The sequence below is a fragment of the Papio anubis genome, chromosome 8, assembly GCF_008728515.1.
Source record: "Papio anubis isolate 15944 chromosome 8, Panubis1.0, whole genome shotgun sequence".
Lineage (NCBI taxonomy): Eukaryota > Metazoa > Chordata > Mammalia > Primates > Cercopithecidae > Papio > Papio anubis.
Window position 1 is genome coordinate 63,884,148 of NC_044983.1, and position 13,762 is coordinate 63,897,909.

Sequence of the window (13,762 nt, forward strand, 5' to 3'; positions counted from 1 at the left end):
CTCAAATGCCAAATTCTTGCACAAAGTAAAACTGAAAAACTGTGGATACTTGCATGTATTCAACAAATGCTGTGCTCCTATCAAGTACCAAGGACAGCGCCTTGCGCCCCAGAGCCTCGCAAGAGTTAAGACTGCTGCTTGCCAAGAACATTTTGTCTGTAGGTTATGATAAATATTAAACAAAATTTTCACTAATAATTTATAACAATATGTGAGACAAATTATGTAGGGAAAGTGTAAAGTGCTATGCATATGTACAAGAAGATAGTCAATCTTAAGCCATTGGGGATGGGATGAAGGTTGAAGGTTTCAGGAATGAATTAGAGGAACCGACCTTTAATCTGAGATCTGAAAGAGGAGTTAAAGTTATAGTATTTAGGGGAGAAGGGATATTTTTTAGCAGAGGAAACAGCATGAGGGGAAAATCCTAAAGGGGAAAGAAGAAATTGTAAGGTTATGGAAGCTGGAATTCAAGAGGAAGACGGACCTGGAACATGCTTGTGACCAGAATCAACATGTTTTCTTTTACCTCCTTTGCATCCAGCTCTTCCTCAACTCCTTTTAACCCAGCCTTCACCCAGGACATGCTTCAGCTCCATTTCTATTTGCTTGAATAGTGTGATTATTTAGGACCCATTTCAAATGTATCTTCTTGCAGAATGCCTTTAGTTATAACTTCAGCTGGAAATAATCAATCACTGTCTTCTTTAAAACCTAATAACCTCTTTGATTTCATGTGTTTTAATTGGACTTGTGGGTTATTTGTCTGACTTCCTCAATACATATTGAGGGCAACCATGTCCTAGTTCCTCACTGTGCTTGGTACAAAGTTAGTACCATAAAAATAGTTGAATTGAATTGGAAACCAGAGTAGTCATAACACATTGGCCATCTTTTCTGTGGTATTATCATTTATTTTATTGAATTTATTCCAGTATTCAGCCTACTTTGTTTTATATCCAAAAAATTCCAGGCCATTTGAAGGGTGCAGATGCTGACTCTGTTGGAGACATCTCAAAAAAATTCATCAGCATAGCCAAGGTTCATAAATTTCACATGAGGCAAGATCAGATAGAGTTGAAATTGTAGTGACACTTTGAAAGCAATATATCTCTTCTTAATTTGAAAAATACTGTAATTCTATTAAGCATTGCCACCACTGCTTTACCGAGAATGTGATATAACTGCACATAGATTTATGCATGCGGTATTATGTAACTTACCTGGACTGGACTTATGCTTATTTTAATTCAGACTAATTCATTTGCCCTTAAGAAGTTGTAATTATAACTAATATTTATTTTACTTTCATGTTAAAGAAATTTTTAATGCAATTTTTAGGTAAGGGCCACAAATGAGATTAGAATTCTTTACCTATGGGTTTTTTATTTTTGTGATAAGTCCTTCGTTGTGATAATATTTTTAAGGATGAATAGATATTCTGGCTGACAAGTAGAAGCAGATGAAATCATCTTCAAAAAGAATTCTTTGAAGAGAGCCACCTCTGTCTCAAAGCTAATACAAGCTATTGTTTTCACCAAAGCAAAGGGAAGATCAAAGTATTTGTGCTCTGAATTTCCTTCGGAAATAAATGAAAGTTAGAAGTGTCAAAGAGAAAATAAGCATACCCCAAAAAGATAGTTAGGGAAATATACTCAGTGAGGAAAAATTGTCAGTGCTTATGGAAGCAAGATTGATTTTTATTTTTAACTCTGCTGACTTTTCTATCTGATCACAAGGACAATCCATCTTAAAAATATATTTAAGTCAAGCTCCTTCAGTGATTTTTTTCCTATTGCTTTTGTTCAGTTCTTTTTTGCTGACATTTCAGACTTCTTTTGTTTTGTGGATGTACCATGCAGGTGAATGAGTGATTATAAATTATACTTTCAAAGCTTTATCCGTGCTACCAGTCAGGAAATTTAGCTTGCAGCCAGAGCTTTTGATAGGAAAACCATGATTTTAACTTAGAAGAAATTAATATGGATTTGCTTAAACTCATGATTTGTGTAAAGAATAGAGCTTTAGGTTTATAAAATTAGCTGCCTGGTTAAATGCCACTCCCCCTCCCCCACCCCGTCCCCTCACCACCACCGAACTTCAACTAGGGGCACAGTTCTATGTTTTGTAGATTCAAATTTGTGAAATTCTGTCAGTCATTTAGGAAAAGAATCAACACATTTTGACTTGGCTTTTCATAATTTCAGTTAGAATGACATCCATTTCAATTTCCTTGGCCAATTCCTACCCATCTTTTCTCACATGCCCCTAAATTTTCCACCACTTTCCTCACTGAGGTCTTCCTACTTCCCCTATATCAGTCTTTTAAAAATAATCCTATTCCATGATTCTATTATAACACTCACCCCATTATGCTTTATATACTTTTTGTGTCTGTTTCTCCTTTCACCTTGTCTTTTTTTTGTTGTTTACCTTTGTTGACAAAGCAGCGACTAATAGATGATTATTAATAAATGTTTGTATGTATGTAAATGCTCAAAAGCCAAGGCAACCAAACCAGGACACAAGATATAAACAGTGGCAGGTTCTTGACTCACATCATGATGACTTAGCAGATGGGTCTTCCTAGCTCCTTCCATTCTGTTTTGTAAACTATTCTTTATGGTTTAACAATATTGTGCACCTTTATGCAAGCACAGGAATGTGCACAGCACTGAGGATACAGAGATGAACAGGACAAAATACTCTTGAGAATTTTAAGAGGAAGAGTCAATGAAACCAACAGGTTATTTTGAAATACTCTACCGAATGCAGCATGGCTGGTATGACAGGATGCCTGAGATGCCTGAGGAGCACAGAACAGGAGCATTTAGGAAAGACTGAGGAGTCCGGGGACTGGGGGCAGTTCTGACAGATGACTACCAGTGGGCCAGGTGGAGAGCAGTGGAGAAGCTGTTTCAGAGAGAGAAAACAATACAATCGAAGGAGTTGTGGGACTATAATAGGTGGGAAGGGGCTGAAAGTGAAGTTGGGGGATTGGGGGGCAGGAGCAGGCCACAGAGGACCTCAGATGCCAGCTGAGACACTTCAACAGAAGCCTATGAGTGAGTGACTGGCTTGTGAGTTCTAAGTGGGGCAGGCCGGGGTCGGAAAGGATGCATATTCAACTGTGCACCCTGTGGTACCATTGAGGACAAATTAGGGGTGAGGAGAAGATGAGCCAGAGAGACTGGTTAGGAAACTTAAAATATTTCAGGCAAGTGATAATAAGAACCCTAAGTAGATACAAATGGAGATGGAGTGGAAGAAAAAGGCAGAAGGAACTGAAATAGTTGGAGTCTTATTGTTATTTGAAAACAAAAGAAAGTATCTCTGGTGTGAGACTGTGAATCAAGTCCACTAAAGTATTCCTGCTCTCCTAATGAATGTTCCTCATGCAATATTTCACATGGTCAAGGAAGAAGGATTCATCTGTATCAATCTTAAATGCCATCAAAATGCATTACCAGCCGTATTCTTTGTATCAAATTCCAAAAAAAGTATCAAATATGTCCTACATAATATTATATATGGTAACATATAATTTTAACTGTATAATGATAATTATATATGATTAAATATAAAATGTTTTAATAGAATAAAGCAGAACTTAGTATATTTTCATTTGTCTATTTAAATATTAAGACATTTCAATCAAGCAGAATTGAAAGCCTATAGTTCTATTCCATTCATAGTATATTTCAAATGATTATAAAGGAAATCCCAGAACTTTGTGAGACTGTGTGCAAATTAATTCATAATCCCAGAACTTGGGAGATTGTGTACACATTAGTAATTGAAAAGAGTCTGGGGTGTGCTTCAGTTTCTATAAACTTTGAACTTCATGTACTTGAGATATCAGTGAACTCAGATGTAAAATTAGATGCATTCAGAAAACAATGAGAGATGACAGATGAACAAATCCTTGCTAGTCTTAAGCAGAGGCATTTTCAGTAGACCTAATATGACATTCATGGCATATCTTCTGAGCCAGGTAAGAAAAAAAATAAAAATATGCTTAATAGACCAAATGACATTTAGGTTATGGGGAGAACGTTTTCAGTTTTTTTTGGTTAAATATGAAATTTCTGCAGTGGGGTGAGTGAGAAGACACGGAAAGTTAATGATAATGATATGGAATTGCTGCATTCATATACTGGAAGATGGAGAGTTGGCCAAACTTGGATTCCAATCCCTACCCTTCCATTGACTAGCTTGAAAATATTAAGAACTTGCCCCCAACAGGCTTGATATTAGTATTTTCAAGCCTATTTTCTAATCTGTCCATTCAGGCTAGTGATGCTCCACAGACTGTCACAAGCATTAGCTGAGAAGAGGTATGTATCATCCTCAGTATTTGCCTAACATATAGAATGGCTAACCACAGAGATTTGTGTCTGAAGATGTGTTTTGTGGAAGGTAGCTTTCGTGGGTTTCCTTCAGAGCAACTTAGAGAACAGAATTAACATCAAAAGTTTCTCCAGGGTGCTTGGTGTTGAAGCGACTGGCCCCACTGAGTAGAAAAGACATATAAGTAATTTGCATGAAATAGCTATGCAAAATGGAACGGGAAGAACCTTGTTTGCATGCAGAGATGTTCCTGAGAATAATGTAGATACTGCATTTGATTTCTTACTAGTAAACATTATAAAGATAGAGGCAATTGTTAACAAAACAAAACAAAACAAAACTATTCAGAAGAATGTACAGCTTCAGCTGTGCTTCCAGTCCTGGATTTAGCCCAAAGACAGAAAAAGATAATTGCCCTGGTCTGCTGAGAACAATGGTACAAAAGGCCTGCAGGTACCTCCAATGGGAGTATTTGAAGTAGGAACTGTTTACGCAATGTGTAATTGAAAGCTATTTGAAAAGTATCACAGTCAGGTCTGTTTTACTATGCCTTGAATCTACCAGATTCTGTAGGCAGTTAATAAAGAATTGCTATTAAGTCGTTTCTGTTATTTTGCAATCAAAAATAAAAGTTGTGGCCAGGTGTGGTGGCTCACACCTGTAATCCCAGAACTTTGGGAGACTAAGGCAGTAGCATCACTTGAGGCCAGGAGTTTGGGACCTGCGTGGGCAACACAGAGAGGCCCTCACCCCTCATCTCTACAAAATTTTTAAAAACTTAGCCCCATGGTGGCACATGCCTGTAGTCCTAACTACTCAGGTAGGTGAAGTGGAAGGATCACCTGAGCCCAGGGGTTTGAGGTTATAATGAGCTATGATTGCATCACTGCACTCCAGCCTGAATGACACAGTAAGGCCCTGCCTCTTAAAAAAAAAAGCTGTGAATGAAATAGTAATTCCCCAAACTCAACATCTTTCCATGTACTTTTTTTTCCTTCAACTTTTATTTTAAGTTCTGGGATACATGTGCAGGATGTGCAGGTTTGTTACATAGGTAAATATGTGCCATGGTGGTTTGCTGTACAGATCATCCCATCACCTAGGTATTAAGCCCAGGATCCGTTAGCTATTCTTCCTGCTGTTCTCCCTCCCACAATACCATACAACAGGCTCCAATGTGTGTTGTTCCCCCCACCCTCTTGCTCTATGTGTTCTCAGCATTTAGCTTCCACTTATAAGTGAGAACATGCAGTGTTTGGTTTTCCGTTCTGGCATTAGTTTGCTGGGGCTAATGGCTTCCAGCGTCATCCATGTCCCTGCAAAGGACATGATCTCATTCCTCTTTATGGCTGCATGGTATTCCATGGCTTATATGTTTTCTTTATCCAGTCTATCATTGATGGGCATTTGAGTTGATTCCATGCCTTTGCTATTGTGAACAGTGCTGCAATGAATATATGTGTGCATGTATCTTTATAATACCTTTGGGTATATACCCAGTAATGGGATTGCTGGGTCAAATGGTATTTCTGCCTCTGGGCCTATGAGGAATTGCCACACTGTCTTCTGCAATGGTTGAACTAATTTGCACTTGCACCAATAGTATAAAAGCGTTTCCTTTTCTCTGCAACCTCGTCAGCATCTGTTGTTTTTTTGACTTTTTAATAATTGCCATTTTGACTGGTGTGAGATGGTATCTCATTGTGGTTTTGATTTGCATTTCTCTAATGGTCAGTGATGTTGAGCTTTTTTTCATAGGCTTGTTGGCCATATGTATGTCTTCTTTTGAGAACTATCTGTTCATGTCCTTTGCCCATTTTTTAATGGGGTTGCTTGTTTTTTTTCTTTTAAATTTGTGGAAGTTCCTTGTAGACTCTGAATATTAGACCTTTGGCAGATGGATAGATTGCAAAATTTTTCTTCCATTTGGTAGGTAGTCTTTTTGCTCTGATGATCGTTTCTTTTGCTGTGTGGAAGCTCTTTCCATTTATTTTAACAAACACTGCGTATGCCAATATTTAAAGTTTTTAATATGAGAAACTAATAGCTAGTTTCTTGCTTGTTAATATATCTAATCCAGGTTGGAATGACAACATAGTTTACAGGGAAAAGTGGACATTTAAACTCTTGTGTTTGCTTTAATAATGCTCTTAGAAGAAAATAAATCTCATAGAGATATGTTTAGAGTAATAAGGAAGGGTTTTCAAAGCAATTTCTCAATGAAAACCCAGTGAAGTTGTATTGCAGTCAGTAAATTACATATGAAAACAATGTCAATTTTATTTCTCTAATTTAGTTAATAATGTTAAACTATCATTTTTAAAAGTCTGATTAAAAATTAAAATATTGCAGAGATGACAGATTTTAAATGAAGATAGCTACTTATGTTTGTTTGCAGTTTTTATACACTTTTGGTTGTAATTAACAAACATCACTTCTTGTGATGTGGCCCTACTGTGCACGATGATCATGCAACTACATGTGACTTGCTGCTCTAGTCTCTACTCTGGTGAATAAGACAAAGACTTTTGGGTGTTTGCATGTCAGGGCAGTATAAACTGTTATACAGTTTGCATTGACCAAATCTAGTTTTTAAATTCAATTTTAGACTTTTTTAGAAATCTAATTTCTAAATTCTCACAACTTCTTTACTGAAGTCTGCAAGCTACATTTTGAGTGACACTGAGCTAGGGGATATAGGTTGGGATTTTTTTTAATGCTGCTGAGAGATGTAGCTTTGGCCTGTGATATATCCGTGTGTGTTCTTTACACAGGGAAGGAAATTGTAAATTGAGCTGAGAGCAGATTCTGAAAGAGGGAGAACAAGTCTGCTTTATGCCCAGGCAAAAAAGTGTCATTGAAAACAACACTGGGGAAAGGGTCATACTATAGTAGAAAAGCAGGTGCAGAAAGAGCCAGTGTTAGCAGTTTCTGTTTTCCCATAAAGGAAAGACTGCACAAGTTGGGGTCATCCAACACTTGCCAGGCAAAGAAGGACAAGCCCCTGCCTCCTGAGTACTAGATGCATATTTCCTGCAGGAAGGAGCTTTGTCTCTTGTCTGTTGTTCTACAGACTGTTGCTTTGTACCTTAATAGATGCTCAAAATGTATTCGTTGAAATAATTGAATGAAAGTATTAAGAACACATCCTTATGTCCGGAATTCATAATGTGGGATTGGTATTTTTTGTTATTCTCATGTTTCTATTGTTGAATGCCACAGGGTTTCAGGAAGGTTAGACAGATTTTACAGTAGTTTATCAACAATAAGAACAAGTGAAAAAAGTTCTCTTAAGTTTCACATCGTTTACCTCCTTACTGCAGGTGGAATCAATGATAAATAAGATTCTCTCTCTTTTACCTCTTCCCATCTTTTGTCTATTTTCTCCCCCTCTGTTTTCTTCTTTCATCAATTCTTTCTTTCATTCAACTATTATTCATATCTGCTGAGTAATCTCCCAACTGCTATTTCTATTGCTCATACCTCGCCCTCTTTTCAGGGAATTAAATACCTTTCCAGACTTAAATTCCATGATCAAAATGGGACATTCCTTTTCTCACCCTTAAGATTCTCCTTATGTCTTAAAGACTCTGCGTTCACTTTGCCTCTCTAATACATCCTTGTCCTGGTGTGTTTTTCCAGCACTCTGCTGAACCTTTGTAGATCACTCACCACACTGGATTATAATTATACCTTTATTTTCCTTTTTTCTAAACCACACCATTGGTTCTTTACAGATGAATATTTTCTTATTTTTACCTTTTTATCCCTAGCACTTGGTACTGCCTGATTTATGAATTATTTGTTTATGAACAAATAAGTAAATATACAAATCTGGAGTTCAGAGTTATGAGTTTACAGATTAGGGTCCCTGAGAGGAAAACAAGATGGCCTGGGAAAAGTTTCAAAGTGTGAATGGTGAGACAAGCAGAACCCAAGAAAACAGATGCTTATGGGATAGGCAGTGAAGAGGATACAGAGTAGGTAAAGCAGGGAAAGTATGTGAGCACCGACAAGGCGCCAGGGCAAAGTCAAAAGGGCAAGAGAATAGAGAATTTGAGGGAGTGGGTGCTACATTTAAGAAGAGATTCAGGACATGATATCTAGAAAGTATCCACTGAATTGGGCCAATGCAGTCATTGGCATCCTTAGAGGGAATGGTTCTCGTAGGATGGCAGTCAGCTGAGGAGAGTGGGTTGAAGATTTGGAAGTGGGATTAGCAGATTGGACTTCTTCAGGATAAATTTTGAATGGAAAAGGAGAGGAGTTATTGGATATGTCCGGAAGGGGCATGGAGTGAATGAATATTTATTTCTTAACTAGAATGAATTTGGTCAAGCTTACATTTCTTTGCAGGGAAGACTCAGTATTGCATGAGATTGTCCCTTGTTATTCATTACTAATTTTCATTTTGTCTTTAAATTATTTAATTTTGATTCATTAACAATATTTACTGAGCAACTTCTGTCTGTCAGGTAGTTTCCTAGGTGTTGAGCTTGTGGCGATAAACATGACAAAGTTCCTGTCCTCGTGCAGAGTATGTTCAATTCCAACTATTCCCTTAAGTTTCACCTTTGATCTGTCTGTTCATGTGAGGAGTGAAGTTACCAAACAGGTATCAAGAGGAAGTTTCAATTATTTGATATATTTCTCTTACTGTATTCACAATGTCTCTAAATACTGCTAGTGACATCCTTCTGATGTCTGTATATCTATAATTCTAGCCATATTCCATTTTCCTGGCCTTCCCTCTGTAGCAGATGTCTACAGCTATTTATAAGATGAGACTCATTCCTGAATTGTCTGCCTTAATATCTTAGAAGATGGTGACGATTCTATACTGCTTCAGCTGGTTTGAATTAAGCACTTTGGAAGTTTAAAATAGGGTAAAATAGGGTAAAGAAGACCTGGTTTGTCTTTCTCAGTCCGCTATCTTTTTCCTATTATAACTACAGTTTATGAGAGAAATAGTGAAAGGGGATGTATGTTTTGTGATGGAGAAAATTTATTATGCTTGGCAGGATTTTTTCTTGAGCAACAGCAACCATCCGTGATGGATAATTTTCAGTATTTTTGATATGAAATCTTTCTTGAAAGAAAACACATTGTCCTTGGAAATGGTTTGGAGCTATTATTCATCAATAAATTTTGAAAATTAATTATGCATTTATTTATTCAACCAAAATATGTTGACAACTCACTGTGTGCCTGGTGCTGTGTGATGGCGTAAAAGAGAAACTGTACGTTGTCTCTGTTTTCAAGGTATTTATGGTTTAGTGGGGAAAGAAACATATAAACAAATCCTTAAGGCATAGCAATACTGAAGCAGCAGATATTGAAGTTAAGGGATATGCCTGGTGCTAGGGTATAGGGAAAAGCTGCTGACTTGAAAGATACAGACAAAGTTTGAGTGAGGAGGTGATGTTGAAGATGGTTCTGGAAGAATGAATAATAATAATAGGCAACATTGAGGGACTTACTATGTATTAGGTACTGTACTTAAGGACCTTGAATTTTGCCACATAAAGGAAAGCTCAGCCTCTTATAGATTCCAGTGCAAAAGTATATAAGCCAAGAGTCAGACACTTAAAATCTCAGTACAATAGTGTGCAACTATGTTTAGTCTTTTCTTAGTTAGAACTGAACAAGAATTTTGCTGTGTCATTTCTTGCTAGAGTAATTTGTAGGTAAAATGGTGCTATTGTCATCACACTTACTGTGTGACTTGCAAGGGACCCTGAGAATATTTTTCTCTTGACTATAGTTGTCTCTCACTGAAGGAGAGATTGGTAAGCATCCTCACTCTCTAATTTTAAGTTCTGATGATTGTTAAATACTTTAAGTATTGTGTTTCAATGTTCATGGTGTTGTAGCTGATATTTATAAGCTCAAGAAGAATTCCTCCTGCATATAAATAATCCTCTTAAAAATGTGCATAATGATTATTTTATCTGTCTTTAAAATTAAACTTTATAATACCTTTTTTCCTCTGTTAGATCATATATATATATAGTTGTTTCATAGTATTAGTATAGTAACTTCAACCCTTTCTAGCTCTCATGAAATAAAGTTCGATTCAGTTCAATACTACATTAAGAAGTATTAGGTACATGCCATGTTTCACACTCATTCTCTTACATTATGGGATTACAAATTTAAAAAATGGGTCTCTGCCCACTGAGAGTGCATAATTTAGCACAAGGAACAGGATGAGTGCAACTCAGTATAATAGAGCAGGATAAATTTGTTTCAGTGGAGAAGTTCTCAAGATGTCACATTTGAGCTAAGTTTTGAAGAATCAGTAGAGTTTTGCCAAGCAGAAGGAGGTGAGAGGGAATTCCAGGCAGGAGAGAACCATATGCAGGAAGGTGGGAAAACTTACATGTGGATGGTGTGTTGGGGGAACTCGAGCAAGGACATGGCAAGGCATGGTGTTGAGAGACGGAATGGGAAGTTTGCTGGTAAACAATTAGGAAGGCCCTTGAATGCTTGGCTAAAATGTGAGGCTTTGGGCACTGGAGAAATTTAAATGATATTAAAGCAAGGCAATGAAATGATTATATTTATGCTTTACAAAGGTAATTTTAAAGGTAGATTGGAGTTAAATAGGGTATACAGAGAAAGGACATGGTAGAAAGAGTCATTCCATCAACTTGCTATTCATAGTGTCTTTGTAAGAATTTGATGATTTTAAACCTAAAAAGTTATTCTTTGGTATGAAGATGCAGAATTGTCTTGAAACATAATTATCAAATTAAATAGAATTAGTTTGAAATAATTGACTTGACTTTGATGTTTTTGTATATGACTTGACTTTAATGTTTTTCCTAGGTATGAGATGTTTCGAAAAGATTTGCTTCTTTTCCTGTCCATTTCCATGGAGATAATATTCCCTAATGGCAAGACATGGTGTTGCCATTGGAAAATATGTATATATGCAGTATTTTAACAGTAGGTGGCATCCGCAGTGATATGTACATATCACAGGAGCAGGAGAAGGAATGTCACCTTAGCAGACTCATAAAAGAGGGGGCAAAAAGCAAAGTGGAGTGATGGAACATTTGGAAAGCAGAGAACAGGATTTCAGCCTGGTCAGGTCACTAATGGAGGCTTCTCAAAGAAAGGAGAGTATTGACAGCAGTGAAGAGTAGAGAGGTGTGTCTCCACTACCTCTCACACCATAATTACTTTTTCAGGGTATAAAAGAAGTCAGGGAAATGCTTTATAAAAAAATATGGTAAAGTCTTACTTTCTGTAGTCACGCTTATTGTCTTGTCTTGTTAATATTCTAGCAGGATTTTTTTTTAACACTCAAGTAGAAATGAAGCTATTAATTGGTAACAGGCAGTTCAATGACAACTGCGACCTTAGGTGCTCCATTTTTGACAGGCCAAAAGACATCCAGGCAAATAGAAGACTATCTCATTATTCAGAATTTCTCTTCATGTAACTTTAAGTAAAATGCATCCCAGAGAAGTCAATGCTAATGCTTATGGGCACGGGGAAGCTACATGGGATAGAGGTGCAAATTAATATTCTCCCACCTTCCCACTCATCATCGTGTATTCTTTAACCGTGTGTGGCCACAGGTTGGACCTGTCTGGAGATTTTCGTTTATGCAAGAGATCAGTGTATCTTCATGAGATTTTCTATGGATTTATATTTTCCTAATTTAGGTGCTGTGGTAGTTAAATTCGGTTTAACAATGAAACTCATAGAGGTACCCAGTCACACCTGTAGTCAACTGCTGTACCATTATAATAATGACATATCTAATCATGTCTATAAATGATATCTGTAATTGATCAAACACTGTTACCATTCTTTTCTGAAATGCAGAGTACTTGATCAAATCGAAAATACTTGTAAAATGCATAAAAGCAACCTAATATGGTTTAGAACACTTTGGGGTAGGAAGCAATATTAGGGGAAATATATATCTGTCTGACTAAGTGAGAACTTTCTGTAAATGATTATAAATATAGAGAATATCTCATAAGCAATGATCTAGAGAAGAAGCAAGTGTATAGCAGAAATCTGGGCTGAATACTGTAGTTCCTCCTTATTTACAAAGCACGAGGCTCTTAGGCCTTAATCATCTCTCTTAAGAATTGGATATTCTCCACCATGCCCAGAAAACGGGGGGAGAAGTTTGCCAGATGAGAAGAATGCCACTTTTGTCATTGGTTTAACCTCTGTATATTTCCTTTGACAAAATAAATTGGTTTAAATATTTTAAATAAGGCAATTGCATTGTCTTTCCTTGTGTGAAAAAGTGAACATCCCTGGAGCACCAGCTTAACCCTATTGAGCTAGGATTCTCATTACCTACCCACTTGATAAAGCACTTTCCTAATTCTTAAATTAGTATGTTAACTTACATAACTGTCTAAACCAATCTCAGCATTCCTCAGATTCCTTTACTCTCTCACGGCAAACATCAATTCCCTATTTATATCACCAGCGTCTTGTTTTGAATGCTGAATGATTCTTTCCTTTTTAGGGTCTCTTGCAGCATTCAGTTCTCTAAATTTTCATATTTGATGAGTCATGTATTTCCTCCCATTCATCCTTTTGTTTTTCCTTTTTCTGCTGATAGCTAAGTGTTAATTTTTTAGTGCTTCTTCACTGCTTACCAAGTTAATTACAAATCTTTGGTTTGATATTTAATTTCCTTATAATGTGGATTCAGCCTACTTAGCCAGCCTTCTCTCTCTCTCTACCTTACATGAACCCAGTCTTCAGTCACACTGGCTCCACTCATTGTGTACCTGCTCTGTTGTTTAGGGCATTGCTTCCACTTGAAATACAGCTTTCCCAGTTTGACCTGTCAGAATTCTACCCGTGCATCAAAGTCTAACCCCTATGCCGTAGTCTTATGAGGCCTTCCTTCTGTAGACCCCATGACTCTTTATACCTTTAAACTCACCTGTCACTTCCCTGCCTTGCTTTATAAATACCTGTGTATTTGTCTTCTTGATTAGATGGTATGCAATAAATGACAAGATTTGTTTCATTGTAGTTATTTGACTGGATATATTTATACCACTGCTTACTAGAACTTACGTTTTACCACCTCTCTCATTGGTATTTTATCCTATAGAGACTAAATGAAAAAAAATAGTGTCATAATATATTCATTTTACATGGCAGAGTTAACTGACGAAGTTATGACAATGAAGCTGGCTGTATGCCAGCATGAAAGGAAACTTACTGTGCAGCCCATATAAAATAGTAGCCATACTTTCAAATGTCTTAATAAGATTTTGTATACTCAGACAAAGGACCATGATGTCATTCTTACTAACCTCAGAAGCATAATAAAATATGGTTAGTTTTGGCATTCATCAAATTTTGCCATTAACTTTTCCCATAAAATTTGATTAAGGGGCATTGCAAGACTTTTTTAATT

The 13,762-nt window shown here is 36.8% G+C and overlaps 1 protein-coding gene across 3 annotated transcripts in view; it reads left to right on the plus strand.

Annotated features, from left to right (window-relative positions):
* The window catches only part of PREX2 (phosphatidylinositol-3,4,5-trisphosphate dependent Rac exchange factor 2), a 303,886-nt gene that overhangs the window by 213,722 nt on the left and 76,402 nt on the right, over positions 1-13,762 (plus strand). The gene's annotated exons all lie outside the window — the stretch shown is intronic.